The following is a 13,451-nucleotide window of genomic DNA, read 5'->3' as shown; positions in this document are numbered from 1 at the left end:
CCGCAGCTCTGTGCAGGGGGTCTTTATTCTGGTAGAGCATCTCCTCCTCTTCTGCTCCTTTTCCCTACCTCTTTCCCCCGGGCAAACAGCTATACTGCTGCTTACCTCTGTTGTCACCGGTGGCAGCACGTCCCTGCAGAGCGCAGACACTACAGTAGATGTGATGGGGGTGGAGCACACGGGGCAGGCGCAGGCTGCTTCAGCACTGCGCACACTGTATTAGCAGCAGTGCGTCCGGCACCACTGTTACTTTACACCAGGGCCGGTTGCTAGGGTGTTCGGAGCCCCCCTGCAAACTATAAATTTGTGCCCTGCCTCCCATATTTAATAAAGGGATAGTACACGCCGAAGGGGTGTGGTCTCAAAAGGAAGGGGCATGTCCACACAATACAAATTCAAATTACGCCACACAGTAGCACAATCTTATTCACATTACACCGCACATTGTGAACCTGATTCACATTACACCACATAGTAGTGTCTTCTCAATGCCCAAAGTAGTGCCCCTTATACACAAAAAGCCCACTGTAGTACACTGCACAATAGCGTCTGTTAGTCAGATTTCACCGCACAGTGGCGTCCGTTACTCACATTACAGCACACAGTGGCGTCCATTACTCACATTACACTGCACTGTAGCGTCCGTTACTCACATTTCACCACACAATAGCGTCCGTTAGTCACAGTACAGCGCACAGTAGTACCCTTATACACAGTACATCACACAGAAGAGCCCCTTATACACAATACACCACAGCAGAGGCCCTTATACACATTACGATACAGTAACGCCAGGTAGAGCTGCTTAAACACATTATACCAAGTACAGCCCAAACACCTCCTACCTGCCACCCAAACCCACCCCCCTACTGTTATTCATTAAATACTTATTCACATTGATGCTGATTTTATTATATATATATATATACACACACACACACACACACACACACACACACACACACACACATACATACATTTTATTTGTGTGGTTCTATTTATTCCTATTAAATTTATTTTAAAACCAACACAGTTAATTCATACTTGCCTACTTTTGAAAAGTAGTTTCAGGGAGATTCTAGATGACCTGATAATGTTGTATGCGGCGCACCTCGTCACTATGGGAGGGTCCATGCCCCACCTAATGGGCGTGTCTAGCTTCACCTATGGGCATGCCTATCGGTACTAGTGCACACACACACACACATAGGGATCGGTACCAGCGCACTCACACACACACACATATAGGGGTCGGTACCAGATCGCACACACACACACACACACACACACACACACACACACACGGATCGGTACCAGCGCGCACAAACACACACACATAGGGATCAGTACCAGCGTACACACACAAACAGGGATCGGTACCATGCCACATACACAAAGGGATAAGTAGTAGACCACACACAAACAGGTCAATGCCTCCCTACACATAGTTCAAGCCTATGGAGCCGCTGTTGGTAGAATCACAGACACCCACCTTGGTATGGGCACTGCTCCTCCGGGCTCACCAGCCTATTGCCTCCACATTGTAAAGTCTCCCGCCAGAGTTGCTCTCCACGCGGGCAAGAATCTCTTCCAGCGACAGCTGCTACCTGACATGCTGCTACACTACTTTAATCTCTGTGTGGAGATGCGGGTGCACAGCAATCCCTTGCTCCCCGCAGACCCTAATAGTGAATGCTAGGGCAGGAACATTTGTCTCTATGTGTGTGGGGAGCAGGTGTGCTGCGAGGCTGTCCTGCAGTGACTCACCGCACATCCCTGCTATGCAAGCTCTCCTCCGCGGCCCCCTGTTATAGTGGGTGAGCTCTAGTTCTGAAGCGCTCTCCTCACTCCTACAGTCACCGCCAGAGAGCACTTGCGGGCGGGATGGACTGCAAGGGTCCTTCTAGAGTCTGTCCGGGTGTCGGGTGCCACTTCCGGTTAATCAGCAGAGGGGTTGCCAGCACTTAAACCCCCGATTCCAGGTCTCTGCTAGGTCCTGCCCCAAAACTTCCTGACGCGGCAGCAGCAGGTAATCCGGAGTTTTTATGTAATTATCCAGGGCAGCTGGGGAGCCATGCTAGATGCTGACAGCACCGCTTCCTGTCATACCATTTGACAGGCGCTGCGCTTGTCAAATGGTATGACAGACAGCGGCGCTATCAGCATCTAGCAGCAGCTGCGGAATACAGCAGAGTTGCAGAGCGGGGAGAGCGCCTCTCAATGTCAGTGCCTCCCTGCTTTGCAGACTCGCTGAGCGGTACACAAAGGTCTCCGCTGCAGCTTCTGGATCCGGGTGGATGGCGCCTCTCTCATGTTTGGGGGGAGCGAACTGCCCCCTTGCCCCCCCCCCCATTCCGACGCCCCTGGTGTGTATACTAGAGATGAGCGGGTTCGGTTCCTCGGAATCCGAACCCGCCCGAACTTCAGTTTTTTTTACACGGGGCCGAGCGACTCAGATCTTCCCGCCTTGCTCGGTTAACCCGAGCGCGCCCGAACGTCATCATCCCGCTGTCGGATTCTCGCGAGGCTCGGATTCTATCGCGAGACTCGGATTCTATATAAGGAGCCGCGCGTCGCCGCCATTTTCACACGTGCATTGAGATTCATAGGGAGAGGACGTGGCTGGCGTCCTCTCCGTTTATAGAGATGAGAGTGAGACTAGAGTAGAGAGAGACACAGTAGTAATTTTGGGGAGCATTAGGAGGAGTACTTTAGGAGGAGTACTACTACTTGCTGAAGTGATAGATAGATAGATAGTGTGACTGTATAATGTATATCTGACTTGTGGGGAGACACTGACAGTGGGGAGCAGTTAAAGTCTGAGAGCAGGACTTGCTGCCAGAGTGCCACACTGCCATTGTGACCACACTGACCACCAGTATAATATATATTGTGATTGTCTGCTTAGGAGTACTACTTGCTTGCAAGTTGCTGATAGTGTGACCAGTGACCTGACCACCAGTTTAATAATCACCACCAGTTTAATATATATAATATATATATATATATATATATATAATTGTATTTAATATATATATAATATTGTATACCACCTACCCGTTTTTTTTTTTTTTCTTTCTTCTTCTTTATACATACTACTATAGTAGCTTACTGTAGCAGTCTGCGGTGCTGCTGAGCTGACAGTGTCCAGCAGGTCCGTCATCAGTCATTACATAATAAATATATCTACCTGTCCGGCTGCAGTACTAGTGTGATATTATATATATATATATATATATATATATATTGATTTCATCTCATTATCATCCAGTCTATATTAGCAGCAGACACAGTACGGTAGTCCACGGCTGTAGCTACCTCTGTGTCGGCAGTCGCTGGTCCATCCATAATTGTATACCACCTACCCGTGGTTTTTTTTTTCTTTCTTCTTTATACATACTACTATAGTAGCTTACTGTAGCAGTCTGCGGTGCTGCTGAGCTGACAGTGTCCAGCAGGTCCGTCATCAGTCATTACATAATAAATATATATTATATACCTGTCCGGCTGCAGTACTAGTGATATTATATATATATTGATTTCATCTCATTATCATCCAGTCTATATTAGCAGCAGACACAGTACGGTAGTCCACGGCTGTAGCTACCTCTGTGTCGGCAGTCGCTCGTCCATCCATAAGTATACTAGTATCCATCCATCTCCATTGTTTACCTGAGGTGCCTTTTAGTTGTGCCTATTAAAATATGGAGAACAAAAATGTTGAGGTTCCAAAATTAGGGAAAGATCAAGATCCACTTCCACCTCGTGCTGAAGCTGCTGCCACTAGTCATGGCCGAGACGATGAAATGCCAGCAACGTCGTCTGCCAAGGCCGATGCCCAATGTCATAGTACAGAGCATGTAAAATCCAAAACACCAAATATCAGTAAAAAAAGGACTCCAAAATCTAAAATAAAATTGTCGGAGGAGAAGCGTAAACTTGCCAATATGCCATTTACCACACGGAGTGGCAAGGAACGGCTGAGGCCCTGGCCTATGTTCATGGCTAGTGGTTCAGCTTCACATGAGGATGGAAGCACTCAGCCTCTTGCTAGAAAACTGAAAAGACTCAAGCTGGCAAAAGCACCGCAAAGAACTGTGCATTCTTCGAAATCCCAAATCCACAAGGAGAGTCCAATTGTGTCGGTTGCGATGCCTGACCTTCCCAACACTGGACGTGAAGAGCATGCGCCTTCCACCATTTGCACGCCCCCTGCAAGTGCTGGAAGGAGCACCCGCAGTCCAGTTCCTGATAGTCAGATTGAAGATGTCAGTGTTGAAGTACACCAGGATGAGGAGGATATGGGTGTTGCTGGCGCTTGGGAGAAAATTGACAAGGAGGATTCTGATGGTGAGGTGGTTTGTTTAAGTCAGGCACCCGGGGAGACACCTGTTGTCCGTGGGAGGAATATGGCCGTTGACATGCCTGGTGAAAATACCAAAAAAATCAGCTCTTCGGTGTGGAAGTATTTCAACAGAAATGCGACAACATTTGTCAAGCCGTGTGTTGCCTTTGTCAAGCAGTAATAAGTAGGGGTAAGGACGTTAACCACCTCGGAACATCCTCCCTTATACGTCACCTGCAGCGCATTCATAATAAGTCAGTGACAAGTTCAAAAACTTTGGGCGACAGCGGAAGCAGTCCACTGACCAGTAAATCCCTTCCTCTTGTAACCAAGCTCACGCAAACCACCCCACCAACTCCCTCAGTGTCAATTTCCTCCTTCCCCAGGAATGCCAATAGTCCTGCAGGCCATGTCACTGGCAATTCTGACGAGTCCTCTCCTGCCTGGGATTCCTCCGATGCATCCTTGCGTGTAACGCCTACTGCTGCTGGCGCTGCTGTTGTTGCTGCTGGGAGTCGATGGTCATCCCAGAGGGGAAGTCGTACTCGTAAGCCCACTTTTACTACTTCCACCAAGCAATTGACTGTCCAACAGTCCTTTGCGAGGAAGATGAAATATCACAGCAGTCATCCTGCTGCAAAGCGGATAACTGAGGCCTTGGCATCCTGGGTGGTGAGAAACGTGGTTCCGGTATCCATCATTACTGCAGAGCCAACTAGAGACTTGTTGGAGGTACTGTGTCCCCGGTACCAAATACCATCTAGGTTCCATTTCTCTAGGCAGGCGATACCGAAAATGTACACAGACCTCAGAAAAAGAGTCACCAGTGTCCTAAAAAATGCAGCTGTACCCAATGTCCACTTAACCACGGACATGTGGACAAGTGGAGCAGGGCAGGGTCAGGACTATATGACTGTGACAGCCCACTGGGTAGATGTATGGACTCCCGCCGCAAGAACAGCAGCGGCGGCACCAGTAGCAGCATCTCGCAAACGCCAACTCTTTCCTAGGCAGGCTACGCTTTGTATCACCGGCTTCCAGAATACGCACACAGCTGAAAACCTCTTACGGCATCTGAGGAAGATCATCGCGGAATGGCTTACCCCAATTGGACTCTCCTGTGGATTTGTGGCATCGGACAACGCCAGCAATATTGTGTGCGCATTAAATCTGGGCAAATTCCAGCACGTCCCATGTTTTGCACATACCTTGAATTTGGTGGTGCAGAATTTTTTAAAAAACGACAGGGGCGTGCAAGAGATGCTGTCGGTGGCCAGAAGAATTGCGGGACACTTTCGGCGTACAGGCACCACGTACAGAAGACTGGAGCAACACCAAAAACGCCTGAACCTGCCCTGCCATCATCTGAAGCAAGAAGTGGTAACGAGGTGGAATTCAACCCTATATATGCTTCAGAGGTTGGAGGAGCAGCAAAAGGCCATTCAAGCCTATACAATTCAGCACGATATAGGAGGTGGAATGCACCTGTCTCAAGCGCAGTGGAGAATGATTTCAACGTTGTGCAAGGTTCTGCTGCCCTTTGAACTTGCCACACGTGAAGTCAGTTCAGACACTGCCAGCCTGTGTCAGGTCATTCCCCTCATCAGGCTTTTGCAGAAGAAGCTGGAGACATTGAAGGAGGAGCTAACACGGAGCGATTCCGCTAGGCATGTGGGACTTGTGGATGGAGCCCTTAATTCGCTTAACAAGGATTCACGGGTGGTCAATCTGTTGAAATCAGAGCACTACATTTTGGCCACCGTGCTCGATCCTAGATTTAAAACCTACCTTGGATCTCTCTTTCCGGCAGACACAAGTCTGCTGGGGTTCAAAGACCTGCTGGTGAGAAAATTGTCAAGTCAAGCGGAACGCGACCTGTCAACATCTCCTCCTTCACATTCTCCCGCAACTGGGGGTGCGAGGAAAAGGCTCAGAATTCCGAGCCCACCCGCTGGCGGTGATGCAGGGCAGTCTGGAGCGACTGCTGATGCTGACATCTGGTCCGGACTGAAGGACCTGTCAACGATTACGGACATGTCGTCTACTGTCACTGCATATGATTCTCTCCCCATTGAAAGAATGGTGGAGGATTATATGAGTGACCGCATCCAAGTAGGCACGTCACACAATCCGTACTTATACTGGCAGGAAAAAGAAGCAATTTGGAGGCCCTTGCACAAACTGGCTTTATTCTACCTAAGTTGCCCTCCCACAAGTGTGTACTCCGAAAGAGTGTTTAGTGCCGCCGCTCACCTTGTCAGCAATCGGCGTACGAGGTTACTTCCAGAAAATGTGGAGAAGATGATGTTCATTAAAATGAATTATAATCAATTCCTCCGTGGAGACATTGACCAGCAGCAATTGCCTCCACAAAGTACACAGGGAGCTGAGATGGTGGATTCCAGTGGGGACGAATTGATAATCTGTGAGGAGGGGGATGTACACGGTGATATATCGGAGGATGATGATGAGGTGGACATCTTGCCTCTGTAGAGCCAGTTTGTGCAAGGAGAGATTAATTGCTTCTTTTTTGGTGGGGGTCCAAACCAACCCGTCATTTCAGTCACAGTCGTGTGGCAGACCCTGTCACTGAAATGATGGGTTGGTTAAAGTGTGCATGTCCTGTTTATACAACATAAGGGTGGGTGGGAGGGCCCAAGGACAATTCCATCTTGCACCTCTTTTTTCTTTAATTTTTCTTTGCGTCATGTGCTGTTTGGGGAGTGTTTTTTGGAAGGGCCATCCTGCGTGACACTGCAGTGCCACTCCTAGATGGGCCCGGTGTTTGTGTCGGCCACTAGGGTCGCTTATCTTACTCACACAGCTACCTCATTGCGCCTCTTTTTTTCTTTGCGTCATGTGCTGTTTGGGGAGTGTTTTTTGGAAGGGCCATCCTGCGTGACACTGCAGTGCCACTCCTAGATGGGCCCGGTGTTTGTGTCGGCCACTAGGGTCGCTTATCTTACTCACACAGCTACCTCATTGCGCCTCTTTTTTTCTTTGCGTCATGTGCTGTTTGGGGAGTGTTTTTTGGAAGGGCCATCCTGCGTGACACTGCAGTGCCACTCCTAGATGGGCCCGGTGTTTGTGTCGGCCACTAGGGTCGCTTATCTTACTCACACAGCTACCTCATTGCGCCTCTTTTTTTCTTTGCGTCATGTGCTGTTTGGGGAGTGTTTTTTGGAAGGGCCATCCTGCGTGACACTGCAGTGCCACTCCTAGATGGGCCCGGTGTTTGTGTCGGCCACTAGGGTCGCTTAGCTTAGTCATCCAGCGACCTCGGTGCAAATTTTAGGACTAAAAATAATATTGTGAGGTGTGAGGTATTCAGAATAGACTGAAAATGAGTGGAAATAATGGTTATTGAGGTTAATAATACTTTGGGATCAAAATGACCCCCAAATTCTATGATTTAAGCTGTTTTTTAGGGTTTTTTGAAAAAAACACCCAAATCCAAAACACACCCGAATCCGACAAAAAAAATTCGGTGAGGTTTTGCCAAAACGCGGTCGAACCCAAAACACGGCCGCCGAACCGAACCCAAAACCAAAACACAAAACCCGAAAAATTTCAAGTGCACATCTCTAGTGTACACACCCTTAGTCCAGGGCGCGACACCCCACAAACCGGCAAGTCTACCCCAGACACCCCAGGGCAGTGCACATGTGTGAGGTTAAAGTGTAAGTGAATATTAGGAAGCAGAGGCTATACATAAAAGAAGGTATACATTAAAAGTGTAATTAAAAAAGTGATATTAGTAGAAAATTGTATGAAAGTGATATATAAAGTGCAATATTCATACACTTGTTGTGACACTGTAGGTGGTACCCCGATTTCATACAAGTATTGTGACACTGTAGGTGGTACCACAGTGTAATTTTCATACTCGTATTGTGACGCTAAAGGTGGTATCCCAAATTCATCCAAGTATTGTGACACTGTAGGTGGTGCTGCAGTGTAATATTCCTACATGTATTATGACACTGTAGGTGGTAAGGCAGTGTAATATTCATATACATATTATAACACTGTAGTTGGTACCCCAATTTCATCCAAGTATTGTGACACTGTATGTTATACTGCAGTGTAATATTCATCCAAGTATTGTGACACTGTATGTAATACAACAGTGTAATTTTCATACATGTGTGGTGACACTGTGGGTAGTACCCCAATTTTATCCAAGTATTGTGACAATGTATGTAGTACAACAGTGTAATTTTCATACTCGTATTGTGACGCTAAAGGTGGTATCCCAATTTCATCCAAGTATTGTGACACTGTAGGTGGTGCTGCAGTGTAATATTCCTACATGTATTATGACACTGTAGGTGGTAAGGCAGTGTAATATTCATATACATATTATAACACTGTAGTTGGTACCCCAATTTCATCCAAGTATTGTGACACTGTATGTTATACTGCAGTGTAATATTCATCCAAGTATTGTGACACTGTATGTAATACAACAGTGTAATTTTCATACATGTGTGGTGACACTGTGGGTAGTACCCCAATTTTATCCAAGTATTGTGACAATGTATGTAGTACAACAGTGTAATTTTCATACAGGTGTGGTGACACTGTGGGTGGTACCCCAATTTCATCCAAGTACAGTGACACTGTATGTAGTACAAAAGTGTAATTTTCATACATGTGTGGTGACACTGTGGGTGATACCCCAATTTCATCCAAATATTATGACCCTGCAGGTGGTACTGCATGGTATTATTCATACACTTATTATGACTCTGTAGGTCATACCTCAGTGCAATCATATAAGCAGTGTGACTCTGCAGTGTTATTGGTGAACAAAGTAAAAAAAAAATTGTGCGTATTGTGGTGTGGGCTGTACCCCATGTCATTCATGTTTGTTGATATGGAGGACAATCAATTGAAAAGAGAGCAGGAACCACATTCTAGTGCTGCAGATGCTGTCATGACAATACAAGTCCGTCAATATAATCTACTAAAGCGATGCCCAAGGGCAAAGAGGGTTTAAGTCAGGGCATGTAAAATCAAAGAAGCAATATAATTTTACAGTGGTAAAGAAAAAAAACATCAAAAGGAAAGTTCGCTCCAGAGAAAAATATAATTGGAATATGACATTCAACACACGAAGTGGCAAGAAAAGGCTAAGGCCTTGGCCTTTATTTATGACTGGTGGTTCTGTCTCTTATGATGATGTAATCTCTTTTTCCTGTAGAGGTATCAAAACAAATGAAACTCATTACGACACAAGAACCAAATGTGTGCTCAGAAACATCACAAATCCCTAGGAGAGTCTAAATGTGTCCGTGGGTGCCATGTGTGAGCCTGATCTTTCCAATACAGTACTCGAAGAGTCCTTCCATCATTTGCAAAAAAATCCACCTCTTATGTGTGGAATTATTTCTACCCAAATCCGTACAACAAATGTCAAGCCATCTGTACTCTTTGTAAAGCCATAGCAAGTGACCTTAACCATCTAGGAACCTCCTCCCTGTTACGTTACTTGCAGCGCGTTCATCAAAAGTTTTTGACACATTCAGAAACTTTTGCTAAAAACCAGGGCCGGTTCTAGACCTTGTGGCGCCCAGGGTGAAAGTTTCCTTTGGCGAAAACATCACATATTAGAAGGAAATATCACACAGAGAAATTTCTATACAACTAAGGGACTACACTTAGTGATCGTTTAGTTGGACAGATAAGTTGGTTAGTTGAATAAAAGATGGTTAGATTTAGGACCAGCTTGAGTGACAGATAATAACAATAGCAGTTGGAGTTGGAAATGATGTATGAACGTGTGTTGATATTGCAGGGTTATATAAGCACACACCAGCTTATGACTCAAACTCAAACAGCAGACTATATGGGAATAGTTAATAAGAACAAGGAGCACTGCTGGTAGCTTAATACTGTATATTCATTAATATATCACATTTTTAACTATTAATATCATGAATATTTGTTGTATTATAAAAATAATCATGAGACAGACTACTTATAAATAGAAAAACACAAATGATGATTCTTAAGGGGAATTCAATTAGCGGTATTTACCATGGGCTAATTGATCCCCCAGAGCTATTCAATTATTCCCGGAAGGCAGACCGCAGGCTGCCCTTAACAGGGTTTTCTTTTCAGATATGAACAGACACGAAAAGAAATCCCAGATTAAATAGCCTGTTTATGGGTGCTGTGACCATGTTAACACATAGGTTCAAGAACTTATATTGTATTCTTTAACGAGAAAATGGTCTCTAACTGAATATCCACAGGCATTAAAGCTCTAGGCTAGCCCCTTTTTGTACCCCTGTTAAATTGGCGTGGCTAATTGAATTCTCCGCTATATAACTATTTCCAACTGCCTTGCTTGAAGATTACATAATGAATGCATATGGTAATCTTCCTTCTCATGGGGTAAATGGTAATCATAAAATCCACTATCTAAAAATGTTCATAGAACTACAATCCCTAAATTTCCCTATGTGTGTGAGTGGCAGGGTCATAACTCCCAGAGACAATGGAGACACCTGCCTCCAGGCTCCAAGCCTTGAAGGGGCACATGCATGTACAGCAGCACCTGTGTGGTTCACAGCGGGATCCTAGTGTGCCCACTGCTCTTCCAGTGGAGCTCTGCGGCGCACCTGTTGCTAAATAGTTCATTGGTTTTATCCCAGGAACCCTGTTAACACCTGAAATAGGGGACAGGATGGCTTCCGTTTGGTACCATTCAGCTTATGCTGCACCAGTGACGGTGCACCCACCGCTGCTGGTGGACTGTGAGATAGGACCCACGGTGAACACTGATTCCGCCAAAACCATGTGCACTGCAGGTGGGGTGGATATAACATGTGCAGAGAGAGTTAGATTTGGGTAGGTTATTTTTGTTCTGTGCAGGGTAAATACTGGCTGCTTTGTTTTTACACTGCAATTTAGATTTCAGTTTGAATACACTGACCCCACCCAACTCTAAGGGGTAAATTTACTAAGATGGGAGTTCTATTTAAGATGGGATACAACCAATCAAATTCCAGGTATTATCTTCTAGAAGGTGCTAGATAAACGAGACGTAGAATCTGATTGGTTGCTATGGGAAACATCCCATCTTCGTAAATTTACCCCTAACTCTCTCTGCACACGTTATATCTGCCTCACCTGCAGTGCACATGGTTTTGCCCATTAGAGAAAGATTTTACTTTTGCGATTAACCCTGAATTAGACCCATAGAGAAAAGTTTAAAGATTGTAGTTCTTTGAACATTTTAAGATAGTGGATTCTATGATTACCATTTATTCCATGAGAGGGAAGATTGACATATGCATGTATTAAGTAATCTTCAAGCAAGACAGTTGGAAATAGTTACATAAGATCATCATTTGTCTGTTGCATGCTTATTTTTCATAGTACAGCAAATATTTCTGATATTAATAAATAGTTAACAAACGTGATTTTATTAAATATTATTGAATGTATTAAGCTACCACCAGAGGCGTATTGGGCTACCGGGGTACCGCCATAGTCCCCGTGGGGCCGGTTCCATATGTCCATTGGTTGAACCAGTTCATTCTGCTTACAGGGCTGGCCAAGATGCACACTTCTGGGTGCCGCGAACCGGGAGTATGTAATGTAGCTCCGGCAGTGGTTACAGGGAGGGAGGGCAGTCAGGGACTCAGCAGAGGAAGGGGCTACACGGGGCTCAGAAATTGAGGGGCCTGGACTGTCAAAATAGACAGGCCCCCCCCCTCCAAAATTTTTTTTTTAAATTTGCAGCACTGCACCACTGCTATGTAATGTAATACATTGTGAAGTTACATATTAGTGGAGCATTACGGACCTGCAGGAACGATTCACAGAGAGCTGATGCGCAGGGAAGGATTGATTTAAAAGGTTCTTCCTATGCATCAGCCTGCTGTTGTATGCACCTGGTGCAGATCTCCAGGTATCGGCGGTAGGAGCCAGGGGTGGCCCCTCTCTCTGTAAGGACCCGGGACACCAGTCCCTGCAGTCCCTCCCTGATGGCTGCCCTCAGTGAGATTGTTACTGCAGTCTGCTTAGTGTTTGTAAGGTAGGAGGGAGTGGATGAAAATGTGTGTCTATGTGCTGTGTCTGTGTGTGACATGCATGTGAGCTGCTGTGTGTGTTTGTGACTTGCATGTGCATACCTCCCAACATCAAGTGTCTGCAAATCGGAACTCCCTGGTGCGGCTGAGCCGCGCGAACGGGAAATCGTTGTGGCCTATGAAAAGGAGGCATGGCTTCGTGGGAGTGCCGCGTTTGGATCCATGCCTCCCTTTATCATCACTAAGGGGGCATGCCCAGTGCTCTGTGAGCTGCTAGTTTGCCCCCTGTCCCTCTGTCTTCCGTGAATAGATGCTGTGCGCATGCGCACAGCGTCTATTTAATGCTGCTCAGGAGCCTTCCAACTGCCCCCCTATCCCAACACAGGGGGTAATTCCAAGTTGATCGCAGCAGGAAATTTTTTAGCAGTTGGGCAAAACCATGTGCACTGCAGGGGAGGCAGATATAACATGTGCAGATAGAGTTAGATTTGGGTGGGGTGTGTTCAATCTGCAATCTAATTTGCAGTGTAAAAATAAAGCAGCCAGTATTTACCCTGCACAGAAATAAAATAACCCACCCAAATCTAACTCTCTCTGCACATGTTATATCTGCCTCCCCTGCAGTGCACATGGTTTTGCCCAACTGCTAAAAAATTTCCTGCTGCGATCAACTTGGAATTACCCCCACAGTACACTGCTGCCTGCGGATGGGACAGTGGGACAGTCCCAAAAAATTGGGACTGTCCCACAAAAATCGGGACAGTTAGGAGGTATGCATGTGTTCTTGTGTTATTTGCATGTGAGCTTGTGTTTGTATGTGACTTGCATATGTGCTTGTGTGTGTATGTGTGTAACTTGCATATGAGCTTGTGTGTGTGTGTGTGTGTGTGTGTGTGTGTGTGTGTGACTTGCATGTGAGCTTAGGTGTGTGTGTGTGTGTATATATATATATATACATATATATATATATGGGTTCACTACGGCTGGCCGGCGGTCGGGCTCCCGGCGACCAGCATCCCGGCGCCGGGAGCCCGACCGCCGGCTTACCGACAGCTTGGCGA

At 46.1% G+C, this 13,451-nt stretch overlaps 1 protein-coding gene across 2 annotated transcripts in view; it reads left to right on the top strand.

The window, feature by feature from the left end:
• LOC134948761 (gamma-aminobutyric acid receptor subunit beta-4) overlaps nucleotides 1-13,451 on the top strand; it is a 644,656-nt gene that overhangs the window by 80,770 nt on the left and 550,435 nt on the right. The window lies entirely within an intron of this gene.

Source organism: Pseudophryne corroboree, chromosome 8 (assembly GCF_028390025.1).
Source record: "Pseudophryne corroboree isolate aPseCor3 chromosome 8, aPseCor3.hap2, whole genome shotgun sequence".
NCBI lineage: Eukaryota > Metazoa > Chordata > Amphibia > Anura > Myobatrachidae > Pseudophryne > Pseudophryne corroboree.
Note: the sequence above shows the minus strand (reverse complement) of the source record. Positions and strands in the feature narration are given on the sequence as shown.